Source organism: Penaeus monodon, chromosome 5 (genome assembly GCF_015228065.2).
Source record: "Penaeus monodon isolate SGIC_2016 chromosome 5, NSTDA_Pmon_1, whole genome shotgun sequence".
Classification (NCBI taxonomy): Eukaryota; Metazoa; Arthropoda; class Malacostraca; order Decapoda; family Penaeidae; genus Penaeus; species Penaeus monodon.
The window spans coordinates 55,937,732-55,945,231 of NC_051390.1; positions in this window are offsets into that span (position 1 = coordinate 55,937,732).

Here is a 7,500-nt window from a genome sequence, read left to right on the forward strand (position 1 = left end):
AGATCCTCAATGCTCTGATTAAGAAGCCAGCATACAACACCAGATTTTGTTTGTTGCTGTGGGCGGAAGTAATAATGGATATAATCATCTTCATTTGTAGGCTTCCTTTATACAGAGAAACGTAAGTCATCGTCACCCCGATGGATCAGAATGTCCAGGAAAGGTAATTTCGATCCTGTTCCTCCTCCACGGTGAACTGGATTTTTTGTGAACGGAGTTAAGCCGCGTCAGTGTATGTTGTAAGCACGACCTTCTAGCGGCAATGACAAGGACATCATCTACGTAATGAAGCCAAGTTTAATGTCTGCCGATTATATCCTTGCGGTTGTCCCTCTCCAGCGTTTCCATAAAAGCAGGCTATGACTACACTAAGGGGGAAACCCATGGGAAGACCACTAATCTGTGGTATTCTTCTCCAGCAAATTCCAAGTAGCCGAAGTCCACGCATAGCGCCGGGAGAGGGATTAGCCAAATACTTAGCCAAACGAGTGGGTGCGCTGTCAATACAGAGGTGATCAGTCTCATAGGTACGCCTGGCTTGTGTATGGGAGACCCTAATAGACGGGTTGCAGGGGGGCCTCTTCCAGCAGGTGAAGTAGGTGTTTACCTCAGCTGAACACAGGAGTCATCACCCAGGCTGATAAAGGTGGTGATATTGTTATGGACTAAATTGACTATATGATTAAGATGAACAATTTACTTTCTGATGCTTCTGTTACGGAAGGTAAAGGGAAGACGGAAGCTGCCTTTATTTATGCATTTATTTTATTTTATTTTATTATTTTTTTCGGTATCATGGATATGCGAAGTGGTCGCATTTGTCACCATTTGCAATGAGATCTGTGTGTCTTTTTGTGTGACTGTCTGTCTGTCTATACACACGCAACACATGCACAAGGTGATGTGAAACGATGGTATGGTAGCCTAGATAGTGCTTGCATGCCTTCCCACTTGCAGATTCCACCCCTGGCTAGCTCAGTGCGAAAAAGGGAGCAGCTTTTGCATAAGTCTCCCCTGCCAGGTCACAGCCTCTCTATCATCAAGACTTCTGCAGTGCCTCCTCGTGGCCACCCAGGCCAAACTGTGGGGGATCTCGGAGCAGTAGGAGGCTCCATAGGTACATAGCCATGGCCCACTGACGTGTGGACACGCCCTGGCTCCTTACCAACTCCTGCCCCTTATCCACCTGGGGTAATTGGGCGGTTCAGGGGAGGTGGGCCTTGCCAGCCCTTCTCCTTCCTGATAACTCGCCAGCAACTACCTTCATGAATGGATATGCCGGGGGGAGGGGTGCTGTCCCTCCCACCCAGCAAGGCAGGTTGTGGGTCCCGTTGGGAGGGCAAATGTTGGGGCGCAGGAGGGGAACAAAAGTACTTGTCTGCCTGTGCCCCAATAGGCACCAGCCCAACCATGAAGCTTGTGAGTCAAAGCCCTAGGGACCCCACTGGCGGATGGAGGGCCCCACAGCCTGCCAAAGCCGTTTATTTGGGGCAGCGTCAGCAGGAGTGGCAGAGGTGGAGTGCACCCGGAGTGACCGCCCAAGGTTAACTCAGGCGAGCTTCCAGGTAGGCGCTGGAACGTCCAGTCCTTGTGGCAGGATGAGTGGTTACCCCTGCTATCAAGGGAATTGGAGCGATTGGGAATTGAGGTGGGCTGCCCTTTCAGAGGTGGGAAGACCTGGCAGTGGCACGATCAGTATGGGTAGGTAAATCTACTACGGTGGGCTACAGTGATGGCCATCACCTCCAGGGAGTAGACATAGCCATCTCCAGCCGACTTCAGCCCCGGTAGTTGAGGTGACACCGGTGATGAGCATGTTAGGCATTGAGACTGAAGCATGCCTTTGGCTTCATTTCTCTTATTGCTGTATACGCTTCCTACTGATGTTTGCAAAACTTAATGTGAAAGAAGCGTTCTACGCCAAACTCTCATCTGTGGCAGACAATTGCCCTCAATGAGATGTTTGCATTGTTCTAGGCGACTTCAATGCATTATCCGGCTGTGACCAAGTTGGCTATGAGATGTCTGTCAGCCCCCATGGCTTGGGAGCTGATCTCAGCAGCAAGAACAGCCTCCTTCGGGGGGACTTGCTAGGTATCAGAGAATGAGGATCTCGGCTCCTGGAACCAAAAACTCCATCCTGCATCACTGGACATGGTATAGCAATATGGGTATAGGGGCAAGGAGATCGACCACTTTCTTGTTACCACATGATAGAGGATCCTCCAGAACTGTAGGTTCTGTGGTACTGACCATAGGCTGGTTATGGCTACCCTACGGGCCATTTCAAAAACTCCCTGCCCCTCCTGTCCCACTCTAAGGTGTTTATTTGGATAGACTAAGGGAGGAGGAGTATGCCCATGGGTTCACCATGGTAGTCTCTAACGATTCACAGATCTTGACAACCTGATGGACCCAGTTGCTCTGTGGGAGTTCTTCAAGCATGAAACACTCAAAGATGGCTCGGGAATGGCAATCAGGTCTTACGTCACTTTTTGGTGATAGGGCTCAGACACCCCTGAGAAGGAACAAGGAACAGTTCATCAGGAATCTTGCTGAGGAGGTTGAAGGCCATTTCTTGGAAAAATGATCTTCGCCCTGAGAAAGCTGAACTCTAGGCCCCCCTCACAGATGGACTGCAGTCCGATCAGTGGATGGAGACTTTCATCTCAAATCATTTTGGGGGTTTCGTGAACGTTGGGCTGGTATTTTGAGTTTGTACCAGGTGACCCTCCAACAGTTAGCTTGGATGCAAGTGATATCACAATACCTGTGCAAACCCCCTATCAGCGAGGAACCTCCTACCCTAACGGAGGTTAGGATGGCGATTTCCAAGTGAAGTGTGGGGAAAGCTGAGGCATGTGTGTAAAAGGGTGGGGGTTTAACCTATTGCTCGGGGTTGCATGCAGTCTTGACTGCCATATGGCAGTCTGGTACCTTTCACCCTGACTGTTGAGCGATGTGGTCATCCCTCTCTGGAAGGGGGAAAGGGATCGCTGGGACGTAGCAACTACTGTGGCATTTCACTGCTCAGCATACCAGGCAAAGTTTTTTCCCACATTTTTCTGAAACGGATCCTAATAAGGCATCAGAGACTGGAGCAGTCTGGATTCACTCCTGGCAAGTCCACAATAGACTGAATACTAGCGCTTCAAGTAATTGTGGTCATGAGTTTTGGGCATGGGTTGCTTTTCAGCCTACATCGACTTCAAGAAGGTGTTTGACTCAGTTTTTCGTGAATGGCTATGGGAGATTCTAAGACACAGGGTAATTCTGGTATATAGGCTTTCTAATAGGCCCAATGCCTAATAGCAAGCCTATATTTCCCGGGACTCAAAGTGCTGTAAAGTGTGGTGGGGGCTGTTAAAAAAACTTCTTCCTGTTAATTTAGGGGTGAGGCAAGGCTTTTTTCCTTGCACCAACACTTTTTAACACTTTTATGGACTGGATAAAAGGCAAAGTCAGTATGGGGCAACATACCAATATCAAGGTCTCACATCTTGACTTTGCGAATGATGTTGCTATCCTATCTGAGTCTGTGGAGTCACTGGTGGCGACACTTGATGTATTTAGCAATGAGGCGAAGCCCTTAGGCCTAGAGGTCTCCTGGACCAAGACAAGATCAGGGGCTTTGGGGGCTGTTAAGGGAAAACCCGTTCAGTCGATCCATGCTTGCGGTGAGAAAATTGAAGTCACAGAGTTTTACATACCTTGGAGCCTAGTCCATATCTCTGAGTGTCAGACCAAGAAGTCAATAGACGAATTGGTCTGGCAACAGGAGCCATGAACTGATCAACAAGAGCATTTGGAGATGTTTACCTATGCAGAAGGGACCAAGCTACATGTCTTCAAGGGCCCTTTTTACTGCCAGTTTTGCTTATGGTAGCGAAACCTGGATGCTATCTAGTGCCTTGGAGTCTCATTTTGATGCCTTTTGTAACAAATCTCTTGCCATATCATGGGGTAGAGTTGGCAGGACCACATGTCCAACCTACAGCTACACCGTGAAAATGGCATGGGACCTGTTACTTGTATAATCCGGGATCGCCAACTTGGGCTATATGGGCACTTAGCTCGTTTCCCTGTGGATGACCCTGCCAAGCAGGTTGTCTCTTTGCGAGACAACCCTGGATGGAGGAGACCTGTGGGACAACCCAGGAGGTCATGGCTTAGGCAACTCGACGAGACTTGTTGCGAGGAATTAGAGACTCGCCATGAGGGACCCTCGTAGTTGGAAGCAAAGGGTGGATGGGGCCAAGTGCCCCCATCGGCGTTAGCCCCTGGATGATGAGGATGATGATTCACATAGTATTTTAATATATATATATATATATATATATATATATTTATATTATTTTCAAAATCTTATTTGTATTTATATTATGTATGTCGATATATGTAAGTATATATATGTATCGATTTGTTATTGTTTTTTTGTTTTTGTTTTTTTCTTGTCTCATCGCAAATGGTGCCAAATGCGACCACTTCGCATAGCCATGATACCGAAAAAAAATCAAATAATGATAATAATAAAATAATATAAATGAAAATTAGATAATAAAGCAATAAAATAAAATGAATGCGTAAATAAATGAAATAAAATTCATTGGTTCTTAAACATCTTAATTTCATTATTCCCTGCAGTGTTGCTCGTGATGGATCAGCATTACCACCATCCCATTCTTCAGTTGTGTGATGCTAAAAGAGATGGACATTTTGAAAGGTTTGATTTCAGTGCATTTTATATGTGAGAAATAAGGTTTGCTCAAGAGAGAGAGAGAAAAAAAGACTTTATTCCTTTGATAGGAACTAGCATTTGTGCCTTGGTCCTTAAGGACTTTCTTTCATTGGTAATTCACAGAAAATAAACATTATTGCTACGCTTTTTTATGGTAAACACGGTATTTGTCCTTTGATCATATATAAATGAGAGAGTTTTCAGAAAACAGTGGAGGGGCCGGATTCACTAACGATCTTATGGATAAAAATTCTCCCTTAACTTGAGTTCGGTTCCCTACCTTACGAATGGTCGTATCTTCCATTCTGGTCGTCGTAAACCTAAGGGTGATTTTCCGGTTCCGTAACGTACTACAATAGGAGTCTATGACAACAAACTGATCAATTTCTCAGATACACAACCAGTAGGTAAATGACCCCCCCACACACACACAAACACACGCGCGTACTTCGAACTTTGTAATTCTAATCGCCTTTTACGTTTAATGTAAATAATGACCAACGTGAGTTATCAAGCTGCTCAGACTAAGATTTACAGCATTATCTATGATTTTTTATCGGTATAAATTGGAGAAAGGGTAATATTGATATTAGTATATGTTATTTGTTCATTGTTCATTAGTTTAATTTATGAATTTAAAGCTGTGGAAGCTATATAACCTTCGTACTTATATGATACATATATACCTACACACACACATATTTACACACACATATATACACATATACACTTATATACAACATTCATATGCATATATATATATATATATATATATATGAAACATGGTACATTAAACAATGATATTTAGTTTTATAATAAATGATTACCATACATCATTTTAAACGAATTGTTACCCTCTAACATATTAACAATAAAATCTCTGCTATACATGTTTTCATGCTGACATCGAACGTAATTGGTTGAACTGACTACCCGCATTTGAAACGCGCACGCTGATTGGTAATGGATAAGACTACTGCCTCCGAATTTTCCCTTAAAACAACACAGTTCCGAAATCTCACTGAACTGAACTGAGAACTTTTTCTTGCCGTAAGATGCTTTGCGAAACGCCCTTGTGTATTGCCGTAAAGTTATCATAGGCCTAGGTTATAAGGTTTCTTGAGGAAAACATTAAGGCAGTGTTAGTGAATCCAGGCCATGGATTATGAAAGTGCCTCGGCACCTTTCAAAATCGTATCATTGAGAGCCATTAAGCTGGGCCTTTTATAATATAAACAAATGAATCTATTAATCAATCCATAAATAAAATCTCTGACAAGAAGTTCGCCAGATGATTATAAACATATTATGCATTGTAATTTAAACACACTTGTTACATGAGAAATAGTTTGCAATAGCCTTTGCTCAAGAAGGAAGCGTGGAGGCCACTGTATTATTTGTTTATTGTGTGCTGCAAATAATAGGTATCTGAAAATAAATGGAAATTAATTTGTTTAGAGAAAATTTAAAATGTGGATTTTTGTTTTGTAGTATCTCCCGCAAAGCATTGTGGGTACGCTTTGTTTTTAAGCCATGTTTTTTGGCGGAAGGAATGAGTGAGTTGTATATAAATTTCCAGTATTATGGAGTAATAGAACATTGAAACAGACTTTGAAGGTATGTAACGTTTAATGATATTATTCTACAGTTGTATTGTAATAGATAAAATGACTATCAGTAAATAATAAAGGATAAAGATGATCATGAATGATGGAACTTTCTGGCAAAATGTCACAAGAGTTAATGTTTGTTTTAGGAGTTTGTTGTGAACTCGTGCCATGAGGGCTTGCCTGTCTACTGGAACTGGGATGCGTGATGGTGTAAGTTGAAATATTTCCTCTGTCTAATTTGAAATGATTTATGAAATATTGTGTTATTTTCTCCAGGAATAAATTTGATCATTGTGTTTTTTATGTAAAGTATTCTTTATTATTATTATGGAAATAATTTTTTTTTTACTATTTTTCATGACGTCCATGTGCATGTAGTTATTATTCTGTATGATAATTGCTTGTTATTTTCCAACATTTTACAGGTTGAATAAAATTTTGGAATATACAGCCTCGCGTATAATTGCCCAGGTGTACTGAGAAGTTTGGATTTCTTCACAACACATCTTCACGATACAGCCACGGCAGAATAAATATGTGTACACTTTTTCTCTCTCCCTAAGAGAGAGAGAGAGAGGGAGAGAGAGAGCAGAGCAGAGCAGAGCAGAGCAGAGAATGGAAGAAAGAAAGCTGTCTGTCATATGCAGGTTCCACATTAAACACAAAAAAATTGAAGTATTGAAGCTAGACAGAACATTTGTATAAAATGTATAACAACACGTGGTCCAGCAGTGACAAGCCCTCCTCGATGCAAGGTATAGTGTGGGTAAAGGACCTACATTCACTTCCTGGCTCACTCTATTCATCTGTCCATCTGTCTGAAAAGTTAAAAAACTCATATATGCACATACGCACACACACACACACACACACACACACTTACATATGTGTGTGTGTGTGTGCGTGCGTGTGATTGATTAAATACTGGGATCAGCATACTGGGGTCAAAGTCGGGTCCAGAAGGATGTGACCATTGTTCTACATCATCCCACTGATTAATAGGTGTGTTCCCTCTTTAGTTCGTAAAATAATGCATTCTATATATACAGTACACCCGTGTGTGTATACATATGTACATATATATGTGTATACATATACATATATGAATATATATATAGAGAGAGATAGATACATACATACATACATACATAC